Raw genomic sequence first — 14,939 nt, 5'->3', positions numbered from 1 at the left:
CAATCAATCATCCGACCGTGGCGCGTCTTTATCACCTTACTTTTTTATTTATTTTTACTCAGTAACGGATATGATTTAACATGTAGCGAAGTAACCAACAATACTTTAAACATACTTAAGTAAAAGTAAAGTACAGATTTTAAAAACTACTCAAAGTAAAAGTACACAAAAAACTCAGTTACAGCAAGGTGAGTAAATGTAATTTGTTACTTTCAGCTCTGCCTCACCTCTGCATGAATGCATAAAAATGTTTTCTTGATCGTTTATCTGCTTCTGTTCTCAGAAAACGAAATATGTTCATGTTTATATGTCAAAATAGTCCAGTTTTAAAACATATGAGGATAAACTGATAAGTGATGGGAAACGTTGTATTGTATATAGCTTATTAACGCGTCGGCTCCGTACACTTCTCTACCACCGGAATGTGTGGTGGTGAGGTAAAAGGGGCGTGGGCAGTGGACCAAACCACTGTGAGGCAAGGGAGGGGGAATCCAAATATTTAAAACGTTTTTTTGTTGTTGCTCCGTTTGCATTTGTATTGTTTCACTTCTTACACAACTAGTTTAAGTATTATAAATCATTAAATTATTTTCAATACACATATTCTAATGATAATTTAGGGGGGACAACCCTCAGATAGGGGGGGTCCTGTCCCCCCCGACCCCCCCGGGATTTCCGCCCATGGCGGGACCTACCGTTATCGTACAATTACACCGACACTGACAGTGACAGGAGTGCAAATTGTACAACATATGGCTAATTGTAAACAAACTGATGGTTTGTTGTAACACCTGCTAGAAAATTTTGTTTATCTTTTAGTTTACCTCTAATCATCTTCTGACAGTAAAAGAAAAAGACCAAAAGCACAGATCGGGCCTGTATAAATATTTAAAGTAGCCGTGTTACAATTAACCCCATGTTAGTTTGTGCCCCGCTCACCCTATACGCCTACTGTCTATAATGTGTGAAGCTGTCGTATCTGACATGTTTGCTTGCTCTCCTTCATCTTGATTCAGTTTTTCTGTTTTTTTAAGTGTACTTTCTGTGTCTTATTCCCCTAAAAAATCCAATAACAACTTAATAAACTATAAAGAAAATATACTCACAATAGTTTTAAAATCCAGATCCATCAAAGAACAAAAATGCCAATCTCAGTTCCTTCACTGGCAGTCTTGTTTAACCAGTAAGAAGTCCAGTAAGAAACATTTCTATCTTATTGATAGGCAAAACTCTATTTAGCTAGACATAACTGAGGTTTAATATTCAAACTATGTCAGTGGTTTGAAGTTTGGTGGGGATATGTTAGATGGGAGGGCTGGTCTTTGGGAGTGATACTGTCACTTCCTTTTACATGTTTTTGTGACACACTGCTCATGTATTCGTGCACAAAATGCAAGACCTGCATCAATAAACATTATAGTGTTTTATGTTGTTTTAACACCTTTGCACATCTGCATTTACGGTATACAATCTTCATGAGCTGTAAATAAATAAATAAAAATCCAAATCAAATGATTCCTACAACCTACACCAACACAGATTATAAAAACAATATCACTGTAGCTTATGCTAAAATGTTGTTGAAAAACTTAATACTAAGCTTTTGTCAATGTGATGATGATGATGTATGTAAATAAACACCTTTTTTAGTGGCTCACCCTTCTTCAGGACACTACTCCATTATTTTAACCTCTCTCTATTAATAAACCTGTCTGTCCAACTTAATCACATTGCAGTAGATGCTTCAGAGTAAACCTTAACCCTCTTAAAATCCAGGATTGTAGCAGTTCAGTTCATTCTGATAACCAGCAGAGGACAGCATTTTGACTCTCAGAGCTGTTATAATCTAGTCAAACTGGTGTTGCACACATAAAACCTTATAGGTATGATGAGTAAGCGCTTATTTCAGAAGTCCTAAAATGTGATCATCTCAAGTAGTCGCAAATGAACTGTCTAGTGATGAAATGTAGATATTAGTGAAAAACTATATGGGTGAGCAGGTTAACTAACTAGCACAGCTACTTTAGTTACACAGGGCCAAGCAAATGTGCTTTAGGCCTTTTTCTCTTACTCAGAAGACAATCTCCTGAATTTGTGAAAGTTTTGATATTTTTCCTATTTAAAACTTGACTCTTCTAGTTACAAAATGACTTTGCTGATGTAACATGGCTGCAGCAGGCGTAGTGATATTACGCACTGCCCGAAAATAGTCCCCTTGGTTACTTTCAATGGCAGGGGACTATTTTCAGGCAGTGCATAATATCACTACGCCTGCTGCAGCCATGTTACATCAGCAAAGTCCTAGAAGTTTTAAATAGGAAAAATATTGAAACACTTTGGTTATATTTTAGCACGATGCTAATGGTCTAATCAGATTCAATGGATTGTGCTAAGCTATGTTAAAAGTGCTAGCACCAGACAGAGATCAGCTGAATGGATTCCAAAACGGTAAAAAATCAAATGTTTAACTCTAGGGGAGCTGGAAAATGAGCATATTTTCAAAAAAAAGTGGAGTGTCCCTTTTAGATGCTGGACAAAGAGTGTTTTGTGACCCATTCTGTCTAAATGAGTTGGAGGTTTTCAGAAAAAATAAATAGCCTACATTAATCCCTCTTCTAGTGATTCAAATTGTAATTAAACATCTAAAATAATCGTTATTTGTACGTTTTCTGATAGTGAAATGATGAACCTAATATACTAAGATGCGTGTCATGTCTGACATCTTGGTTTCGATTTAATAACATGCAGGAATTTATGTTAAAAAGTTATTAAGATCGACGAGACTCGCGCTGACTGACAGATCCAAAACGCAACGCACAGACACGCAAGTATGTGCACTGACAGAATAGTTCAAAAATTTGACAAGAATTTACGAAAGCATAGTAAGCATTACAACAAACTTGCTTATTATCCAAGTCCATAGCGTTTGCGCGAACAGAACAAATTGTTAAAAAAAACCTTTCTCATTAATCTTCATCTAAATTAATAAATAATCAGATATTCGTTTAAAATTTCAAATAACAATATGCTCTCTTATTTAAAAATCAGTTTTGACAGTTTTGACATGATTTTAAACAATATGTAATTAGAAAGATTTAATTCAAATGTTTCAGTTTTTATTTACTTACTTTATTTTTATATTTATTGTAATTCATGTTATAGTAATCTTCAGTTTAACTTTTGCTTTTAAAATGTTACATTTTCATATTTTTATCTATGTACTTATTTATTTTATATTCACCTAGATTGACAATGAAGCTTGCTTTAACTTGAAGTTATAAAAAGATCATCTGTGAGTCCCACGGAGACATGGGGCCCTATCTTGCACCCAGCGCAATTGACTTTGTCAGTGACGCATGTATCATTCGTATTTTGCGCCGGCGCACAGCGGGGTTTTTCCCTCCACAGATGCACGTCAGCAAACTAGGGAATGAACTTGCGCTCCCTGGGCGGTTCAGCGCAAAAAGGAGGCGTGTTGCGGCGCAAACCATCTCTTATGCTATTTTGCAGTTTCAAAAAACAATTGCGCTACTAACAAAAAAAACTAGTCTAAAGTCAGTGGCGCGTTGCGCGTGGTTCATTATGCTATTTTAAGGGCGCATGCTTGACCATAATGTATAGCGTGCACAACGCGCATACACTTTGCTTATCTAATCTACACAGATGCAACAGTTATTTTTGCAAATCATAAATTGTTACACTTAAAAATATTAATACACGAGATAAGGGGAATCATAGTGGTGAGCATTGTGGTGATAGTTTTTATTTATTCTCATGCAAATATCGATTAAAATATTTTCATAACTTTGTTGTGTGGCTGTATTACGTTTATTTTATGTAAATAATAGTTAAAATGTTTTCATAAGAAACCTTAATGTATATGAACTTGATTTGTAAGAGTACTTTGGGGTTGGACCTTGCTTGCGTTTCTTGGGTCCGATTTCAAAGCCCCCAAACCCTTTCAGCGGTGAGGGTGGACGCAGCGATGTCCTCTGCTGGCGTCAAGTCCTGAGGCAGATCCACCTCCCGTTACACGGCGTGCCCGATTTATGCTGGCAAGCGTGGGATTCCCCCGTACAAGGACGTCGGTCTCCTCGGCTGTGAACCGCTCCTGGCGTGCGCCTGGTAAATCCGTCATAATAATAGCAACCCGCCATGGAACTTGCGCCCTTGCGTTTAAAGGGAATGTTGGCTAGCGTTCTGATTGGTTTATTTGACGTTACGCCCAAACCACACCTATGAATAATGAACCTACTTCAGACCAACCCCTTATTGATTTGCGCCCGGCGCAAGAGTTATTTCTCACGCCGGGAAAATAGCAACAGCGCCCAAGATCCGCCCACAAACTCACTTGCGCGTTGCGCTTCGCACTTGCGTTTCAGATCGTTAAAATAGAGCCCATGGAGTTATTAACGAATATTTTATTATCAGAGTTCAGCATTTTATCAAGGTTTTCTGGTCTTGTGTAATTAAATAAAACAAAAAAAACCTAAAAGGGTCATTTTTTACAGTTGGGTTAAAAGAAGTTTGATATTAGCAGCGTTTTTGAGATTTTAAACTAATTCCAAAACAGCTTGCGTTTCTAAATAATGGACGCGCAGAAAATGTAATTCATGTCATTTTATAGAATGCACTCATTCACTTCACACACACATTATTCGTGCTTTAAAGCAACACTATGTAGTTTCCATGTAAAAATGACTTACAGCTCCCCCATGTGGTTGAAAAGCGCAACAGTGCCTGGTATCAGACACTCTTCTTCAGGCAGGGGGACAGGGCCGGTTTTTGCTATGGGCAATGTGGGCGAACGCCCAGGGCGCAATCTACGTGAGGGCGCACGAGCGCATTCAAAAAAACAAAAAAAAAAAAACATTAAAGCGGTTTTTTAGACTAACGCTCATTTCCATGTCAAGTTAGTGCTGAGAGTCATACACAGGTTGTGTGCGTGTCAGAAGAGGCACGAGAGAAAGGGGCGGGCCAACTTGCGACTCCAAATCGCTCGCTCACCTTATAGGGGGCGAGCGAGGGATAGACTGATCCCAGGCCAAAGGCCACACAACACAAACTGCTGCGTCTGCTTCCACATAAATTGTATTTTTCATTCCTAAAATTAACATAGACCCATATACCTCCGAACATGTTATCAACTGGATTTTGTGAAAAAAAAACATCTGTAGAGTCATCTACGTGACTCACGTCACGTGACACCGATTGATTGACGGGCGAACGGATGTTGTTGGCAAAATGTAATGCAAAGTTAATGATGTCGAGTCTTCATCATCATCATGCCATGGATCGAATTAAAAGACCAAAGAAGCCATAAGTTGCCCAGATCAGAAAAAGAAGAAAAGAAGATGAGGAAAAATTATAAAGGTATGCCGATTTATGAGTGACGACGTGAGTGACAGTAGGAAATAGGCTAACGTTATTTATATTAGCCTCGCCCTCTTGCTAATATGTTGCTATTAGCCACAGAACACGACTGTTTTTTTGGTTTTAGTTTTGCTGAACTAGCAACTATTAGAATTGAGGCACCATGTCATGCAACTAAATTCACCCATAGGCAACACACAGTCTTGTGTTTGCAACACAACAAGTGCAAACTCACACAGACCTCCTGACTGTGTCCTTTTTTATTGCTATATACGCTATATGTGAACTTAAATAACTTCTAATATAAATTGACATGCCATTTTGTAAGCTACACAGTGATAGCGTTTTAAATAATTTGTAGTGTATGCTTAGCATTTGTTAACATCCTATAAACTAATAAAATATGTGTTATGGTCATTTTAATTGGGTAACTGATGCATGTGTGATGTAAGTGTATCTAACTTACATATTGTATCTTAATTGTAAATTCAGGGGCACTTCTGAAATATTTTGGAGTTAGAGCACCCACTGGCAAAAATGAGGAGTCAGATACTTCCACAGCAGCCATGGCCAACAGACGTGTGTTTGTGTGTGTGTGTACTGTATTACATTTATTTATCTTGTTTTTCTCTGTTCTTGTTACCTTTTTGTATTTAAGATTATATATAATAAAATAATACATGTTGGTGGCGGGATTTGGGGGTAATTATTTTTTCTGGGGGCGGCGAAGGGATGGTTCGCCCAGGGCGTAAATCTAGCCAGGACCGCCACTGCAGGGGGAGGGGCGGAGCTGTGTTTCCTACCCTCCACCGCCACTTTCAGAGTGTGCTTGTAGCAGCTAGGAGGCTGCTCAGGTTGCAGCAACAGTACAATTTGTCCAGTTAAAAGTTGTTCTATCACTGAAATGATTTTAGAGACATTATTTAAAGGTAAAAAAACTACATAGTGTTGCTTTAAGGGTTTTATAATTTAGCGCAGTCCCAGTAAACACGTGATTATGTTTGGGCGAATATTTTTTCTGTTATTCGGATGAATTCGTTATTCGTTTTGAAGCCATTATCCGTGCCCTTCCGAATTAGGTATTCGGCTTCAGGCACATCCCTAGTGTTTTGGAAGTAAATATCTTTGTTTTTTCCATTTCTGAGTTGGGTGTAAGTCACCAAATCGTCTCGGTTACGTATGTAACCTTCGTTCCCTGAAGGTAGGGAGCAGAGACGACAATAAACTTGGCATGCAGGTATTTGCATCTGCTGGCGCCGCCCCACCGCGCAAGTACAAAATGAGCATCAGGTGCAATACCAAATCAGCTTTTTTCACTGAGAAAGCAGAGCATCCAGTGCCCGGCCGTCTGCAAACTGTGGTGATGGGACGTGACGTCTCCAGTCCCTTGTTTCAGGGAACTAGGGTTACCGAGACGTTCCCCTTTAGTCGGTCACTATGACAGGATTCAATGATTGAAGTTTTTGGTGTGGCAGTGATAGCTGCTCTGCGTGTGGTGTGTGTTCATTCAACTTGCAGTGGATGGGTTTGCTACTCATTGTATTGTTAAGAGGATTGCTGAGTCACTTATTCAAATGTTTCTCTAATACCCCGCCTTCAGGAAAGTTGTCAGGCTGTTGAATCTTACTAAACATTACACTGTAGCTCAGTTGTTTCCAACTTCTTTTCAACTGTGATTGAACACTGAAAATGGACTTCAGCGTGAGTACATTAACCTCTTTACAGAATTTTTTTTCTCATAATACAATTTTTGTTTAAATTATAGTGGAAATTAATTACTAAAAGTAAAAATAAATTACTTTTTTACACAAAGATGTGTTTTTTTCTCGGACAAGCAGTACATTTTTATTTATTCAAGGTGAAAGACAATCAGCATTTAGCAGATTGAATCTAACATTATTGCCTCTTTATTGGGATGAATTGCTTTGTTGGTCTCCTCACTTTTAGCCTCTTTACTGTCACCCACCCCGTATGAGGTGGGGGGGGAGTTGAAAAGTTGATCTGCACATTCAAATTCAAATAACTCTGGCATTTTTTTGGTTTAGAAGCCTAATCTTGGCCTTGTTTTATAAAAAGACAATTTACAGTTTTGCACTGAAGTATCGGAAGGTAAAAATATTAAACAGAAAAATTTTTTTTATAGCAGTTTAAACATATTTTAATAATTACAAATAATGCAATAACAAATATATTTTATAAATAAATGTAAAAAATTTAAATGTTTCACAAAAAAATTATGTAAACATGAAGCCATAAATCCCAAGTAGTTGTTATCCAAATTTTAAAAAATGTGGTTTGTAACACTTTTTAGGGATTTTAACAACAAAAGCCACTAGGTGTCAACAGTTTGCTGCATACTTTTGTCACAGATTATTAAATTACTTACACTACTGCTAAAATGTTTTACAACACGAAACCTAGAATCTTAGAGCTTTCCAATGATATATAGTTTGTCAACATTTTTGTAGATCTATAATAGGATATAGTGTAATGAAAATATGAAATTATTATGCACTCCTATGGGTAGAGCTTTCCACTGATGTAATTTGGTAGGATTTTTATGTTTAGAATAAGTAATAAGTGTTACAAATATGTAATTACAAAGTGCCCCCCCTGTATCTCATGACATTTTAGAAACTGACTCTCACATTATTCATTATTCATATGTCATAATTGTCAGAAAATTGTGATGAAATATAAAAACTACAATCTTAGAGCTTTCCAAAGATACATAGTTTGTCAAGAATTTTAGGTTTAGGATATAGGGTATTAGTGTTATAAATATGTAAAAACAACATGGGCCCACTTGAGGGCCGTGACCTTTAAGAAAATGACTTGCACTATGTCAATCTTTTCCCAAAATGCTGATGACAAATGAAAATGACATTCAAAGAACTTTCCGCTGATATATAGCTTGTCATGATTAGATTATTAGAATTCATATGCAGGATTTGGCAGGCATTTAGCAGGATTATAAATGTTATGAGGCACACTCTTATCATAAATGAATCGGATACTATTCCTACATAATTTATTTGATAAAACACTGAAGATATGTGTATTCTAGAGGCTTTAACCTTTCCAACGATATATAGCTTGTCATGATTCGATAAACATTTACATCCAAAATATTGAAGTAAACTAAGATGTTCCTTAGGGGGAACGGGTTAAAAGCATCTGAAAAGGCCTACATGTATGTAGTGAAAATGTATTTCTTCTAAAGTAACATTTAAAAAAGGAAATCAATTTCTTTTTTTATTTAAAGTGATTAGGGTGGTCTTCCTGCAGCAGGTGTGCAGAAATTACATGAAGAGCAGGCATTTTGAGTACAATTTGAGTACATTTGTTTGTCAGTTGGGCCAGTAACATGATTTGCATATTTTTGTGTCCAAGTTCATAATTTACTGAAGTAGTCACATCTCTGTGTTATTTTTGGAACAACACATTTTGTATTGTTTTAACACACCTTGTGTTGTCTCTTTAATTTATTTGAGCACAAAATCAACACATAATGTGTTAAATAGCAAAACACAAAACAATGTGTAAAAATAACATCTTTTCTTAGAGTTAGGTTTTCAACATTAACCTCTTAACAAAGATTTTTGCTTTCACTCATCATTTGTCTAAATTATAGTGGAAATTAATAACTAAAACTACAAATAAATTACTTGCTTATATTTTTACACAAAGATGTGTTTTTTCACAAACAGTAATTTTACTTTTTTTAAAGGTGAAAGACAATCCGCATTTGGCAGATTGTTTGAATTTTATATTATTGCCTCTTAGGGATGAATTGCTTTGTTGGTCTCCTCACTTTTAATCTCTTTACTGTCACCCACCCCTGGGGGGGTGAAAAGTTGATCTGCACGTTCAAATGAATATAACTCTGGCATTTTTTGGTCTAGAAGCCTAATCTTGGTCTTGTTTAAAGAAGACAATTTAAGTTTTTTCACTGGAAAAAATATTAAACAGAATAAATGTTATAGCAGTTTAAATGTATTTTAATAATTAAAATAATGCAATAACAAATTAATAAAAAAACACTATGGGCCCTATCTTGCACCCAGCGCAATTGACTTTGTCAGTGACGCATGTATCATTCGTATTTTGCACCGGCGCACAGCGGGTTTTTCCCTTCACAGACGCACGCCGGCAAACTAGGGAATGAACTTGCGCTCCCTGGGCGGTTCAGCGCAAAAAAAGAGGCGTGTTCCGGCGCAAACCATCCCTGATGCTATTTTGCAGTTTCAAAAAACAATTGCGCCACTGACCAGAAAAAAATAGTCTAAAGTCAGTGGCGCGTTGCACGTTGTTCATTATGCTATTTTAAGGGCGCATGCTTGACCATAATGTATAGCGTGCACAACGCGCACACAATTTGTTTATCTAATCTACACAGATGCAACAGTTATTTTTGCGAATCTTAAATTGTTACACTTAAAAATATTAATACACGAGATAAGGGGAATCATAGTGGTGGGCATTGTGGTGATAGTTTTTATTTATTGTGTGGCTGCGATAAAAAATTCTCATGCAAATAACGATTTAAATATTTTCATAAGTTTGTTGTGTGTATTACGTTTTTTTTATGTAAATAATAATTAAAATGTTTTCATAAGAAACCTTAATGTCACGTCTGTTTAACCTACGCTGATTTGGGCGGGTTTCTCCTATCCCCATACAAAACAACTTCTCTGTCTTTGACTGCTCTTACAAGAACGTTGGTCTCCTCGGCTGTGAACTGCTCCTGGCGTGCGCCTGGTTAATCCGTCATAATAATAGCAACCCGCCATGGAACTTGCGCCCTTGCGTTTAAAGGTAATGTTTGATAGCGTTCTGATTGGTTTATTTGACGTTACACCCAAACCACACCTATGAATAATGAACCTACTTCAGACCAACCCCTTATTGATTTGCGCCCGGCGCAAGAGTTATTTCTCACGCCGGGAAAATAGCAACAGCGCCCAAGATCCGCCCACAAAGTCACTTGCGTGTTGCACTTCGCACTTGCGTTTCAGATCGTTAAAATAGGGCCCTATGTATCAATGTATCAGTTTGCTGCATACCGGTACTCTTGTCACAAATGATTAAATTACCATTATTATTAAAACATTTTAAAATATGATTCGGCTTTCCAATGATGAACCATGTCAAGGTTTTTTAGGTTTAATACGGAAGCGGAGAGAGGCCATGCACTATTATTATTTTTGCTTGCTTGTTTTCTCGTGATCACAACCTAATTTCTCGTTATCTCAAGATAACAAAAGTTGTTTTCTTGTGATCTCAACATAACAAAAGTTGTATTCTTGAGATGTGATTAAAGCTTACAGAACGTGTTGTTTTATTTGTAAACAGCAAAAGCATATTTTGCTGTATTAGCATGGATGAACAAATAAGATTTAACTGCTTCGCTCAAGCTGAAATAGATTTGTCAATGTTTACAATTTTACAGTGGTGAATTTAGGGACCGTCTTTAAGTTACTCATTAGTATACATGTTTCTACTTTTAACAGCATTTAAATGGAATGACTGAAGGTCCAAAAACAGTAACAAAACCAATGTGTTTATGTGGTTGTCAGCTATAATGCACACTTTTTAGATTTTTGATATTTATTTAAAGGAACAGTATGTAGGATTGTGGCCAAAACTGGTATTGCAATCACAAAACGTGTGGCTAAAACTGGTACTGCAATCACACAACTGGTGGCCAATATACCAAACGACAACATAAACATCAGTTGAGGGCTGCAACTCCACTTTTTAAATGACAATATCCTGGCTGGACTGCTGTTGTCAGTGATATAAGTATTTGAAATGAAAATGATTTCTTAATGTCTAGTGACATATCAACGCCATTTAATGATAAATTGATATAAATTTCTTACATACTGTTCCTTTAAATAAACTGGGCCCGGTTCCCCGATAACGTTCACTCTTAGCGTGCTAAGAAGACTCAAAAAGATATATCTTACCAAAGTTGTTGATGTTCCTAAGTGTGTTGCCCGAAGTGTCTCTTAGGAAGCTTCTTAACACGCTGCCTCTAAGTACGACGTACAATGGCGCTGTCCCAAGTGAAGGCATGGGCGTAGATTTAGGGTGGGACGCTAGGGACATGTCCCTACCAATATTCAGGGAAGACTGAATTGTCCCTAGCAATAATTTCGACCAAACAATTAATCTGTATTTATATATAACCACTGATGTCCGTCTTATTCTTGTGTTTTCTATTTTTTACTTATTATATATTTTTTCAGGAATCATTTAAATGAGATTAGAAATCGTTTGCAATCCCGTTCAGTAAAAATAACGCTCTATGTGGTACACAAACGGTTAACAGCTTTCGTTCTCTGCAATGCCCGCCTCCGTAACTCACATCGCTAATATGATTGGCTTTGCATTTCTTTAGTCCCGCCTCTCTAACTCACATTGCTAAAATGATTGGATTAGCATTTCTTGAGTCCCGCCTCTCTATTTCACATCACTTTATGATGGACTTACTCGCTACGTGTGATAGGATGGTTTCACTTTGTGCAACGCGCCAAAGTTCACTCAACAAGATGCGTGTGATTATTCGTGCTACAGGTAAGTGAGGCAGAAAGTAATATACCCACTGTAACTGTTTCATGCACAAAAAAAGTTGTGTCACATAATGATTCAGGGACAGTGTTTTCACCAATACACGACAATCTCATGTTAACCTGCGAGGAGTTGCAAACTTGTGTCAACCTTTTATAAATGGGGTGGCAAGGTTATTTAGGGGCTCCCTAATCCATGAAAGAAAATAACCCCAACATGGTAAAAACATGAATTCATGTCATAATTGCTGAATGCTTTACATTACTGCACTGTGGTTATTACTTGCACAGATGTAGACATAATGTAAGGTTGCATTTTAAACTTAAACTATTTTTTTCACACTGATTAACTGTCTGTTAATGAAAAGAAGATTTAATGTGAACTACAGAAATGTTTATAAACGTTGTTCAGGAAACAGCATGATATACATACCTACATATATGTTACAATGTGATTATTTTTTTTTTTTTGACAAAGACTTTAACGGTTACTGTTTATTAGGCTCTAGGACATAACAAATTGTTTATTATAGTACAATAAATTTGGGATGGCACCGGGGGTGGCGAGTCAGATGTCACTGAGTAAAGTGCATACTGAGTTGTCTGTTGTTTATGTCAAGTAAACGGTGATAAACAGTTTTTGCAATGCGACCATTTTATTTATGTCCCCACCAATGCCAGAATCAAACCTACGCCCTTGAGTGAAGGTGCTGAATTATTTGCGATCGATTACTCAGGAATCGATTTTCCACTTCACGCGAAGGTACATTACGACGTTAAGAAAGACAACACGTTATATACAAATGGAACATAACTCAAATTATTCCAGTAACATTTATTTTAACATAGTTTAAGTTATCCGTAAAATATAGACTATTAATTAAATGATCAAATTGTCAGTAATACGGGTAGACGAACCAGGTATCCCTCGCTCTTTATCCACCCTCCTTATCCCGTTGTGCCACTTGTGCCGCTTCTTGACAAGGGTTTTGACTTTAAAAAAATATGTAATACACTTTTATACGAATGTTAAGGTACTTAACAATCAGAATTGATTGGCAAGCAGCTGCAGTATTTCTGTTTAATGCGGTATTGCTTACCATTAATGTTTTCAATAAAAAGCAACCTAGTTAGATAGAGAATATGGTCTGAGAAGATCTAGCAGCTCCATAATGAGTTGTCTTGGAAGGCGATTTTTTTATTTAGCCACGTCAGGCAAAATGTCAAAAGGTTTAAGGGTTGACGAATAAAAAAATTGGCATGGACTAAACAGTTACGCGGCCGGTGTTGTGTGGAAGTCTGTTCCCCCTATGTTTCCCTTTAGTGTAGTATTTTTATAGCATTTTTATCACATTATACGTTTATTCTTTATATACATTGAAAGTTTTAATGGCTACTGAGATGTATATGTGTGCATTTATGTAATGTATCTTGACTGTTCTTGATTGTAAGTCAATTATTTTTACAGTATGAATCATATTATATGTATAATATATAATTATTATGTTTGGAAACATAACAGTTTTAAAACAAACAGTAGAGAAAAAAAGAAAAGAAAAAGACAGGCTATATGTTAAAAGACATAAAACTGTCAAATATGAAATATTAAATAAATTGTATAATAGAATACATGATATTATTGCTTTTTAGTATAACCAATTGAAATCTTTAATCTTTCTAAATAAATTATAAATGTAAGGTGATGAAAACGCTATAAACATAGAAGGAACAGACTTCAATGAGGAACAAACACCGTCGCCGTCTTTGATTCATTAGTTCTGATACCAAATAAAGTCAACTGCATAAATAGTCCTGTATCCATTGCAAACATATTTTATTATAAGTCTTAAAAATGTCCATAACATAAAATCATTGTCAGCATACCATAGTTTGACTTGTACTGCGCTGCGCTGATTTCTAAAGACTGCGGCGATAGCGTTTTGCGCTCAAACAACGCTAAGAGAGAGCTTACGAATGGTCCAGACCAACCTTACGAAAGACTTCTGTGACTTACAGAAGATATACTTAGCGTACGAACCTTTTGGGAATCGTGCCATAGAGTTAAGAGAAAGGTTAAGGAATAGGTTAAGAACTACTTAGCGATAAGAACGTTTTGGGGAACCGGGCCCTGTTAAATACTATTGAAGATAGAAACATGTACAGTAGCCTATTACTTTAGATATGGTCCCTAAATTCACGGACATGAACCATCCAACTTTATTTATTTATTAAGTCTATCGGCTACACATTAGCTGCACGTGTGGTAACGGCGAAGACCCCAACTCATGCATTAGTCCACTTCAAAATACAATAAATATTATGGACAGAAAATTACATTATGACATTTGGATTATCATGTCAGGATATCGAGATAACAACATTTGATACATTTATCAAATGTGCCACTTTATTCTTTATTTAAAATGGTTGTGTTAAACACATCTAATGTGTTGTCCTTAACTAAACACATCTCTGTGTATTTTTGGAACAACAAACTTTGTGTTGTTTTAACACATCTTGTGTTGTCCCTCTTATCTATTTGAACTCAAATTCAAAATGAAATGACACATAATGTAATTTTTTTTACATTATACATTATAAGAAGTTAAATTTAAAGAAGGAAAAACAATTTCTTTTTTTATTAAAAGTGATCAGGGTCGCAGCAAAACAGTGCTTTGTCTTCCTGCAGCAGGTGTGCAGAAATGACATGAAAAGCAGGCATTTTGTGTGCAATTTGAGTACATTTGTTTGTCAGTTGGGTCAATAACATGATTTGCATATTTTTTGTCCAAGTTCATTATTTAATTTTTTCAATTACTTTAAAGAAAAATACTTAATACATTTATCAAATGTGCCACTTTATTCTTTATTTAAAACGGTTGTGTTAAAACAACACATTTTGTCTAGTTTGTTTAGTTAAGTAGTCACATGTCTGTGTTATTTTTGGAACAACATATTTTGTATTGTTTTAACACATCTTGTGTTTTTGAA

This window comes from Paramisgurnus dabryanus, chromosome 3 (genome assembly GCF_030506205.2).
Source record: "Paramisgurnus dabryanus chromosome 3, PD_genome_1.1, whole genome shotgun sequence".
NCBI classification, from domain to species: domain Eukaryota; kingdom Metazoa; phylum Chordata; class Actinopteri; order Cypriniformes; family Cobitidae; genus Paramisgurnus; species Paramisgurnus dabryanus.
Note: the sequence above shows the minus strand (reverse complement) of the source record.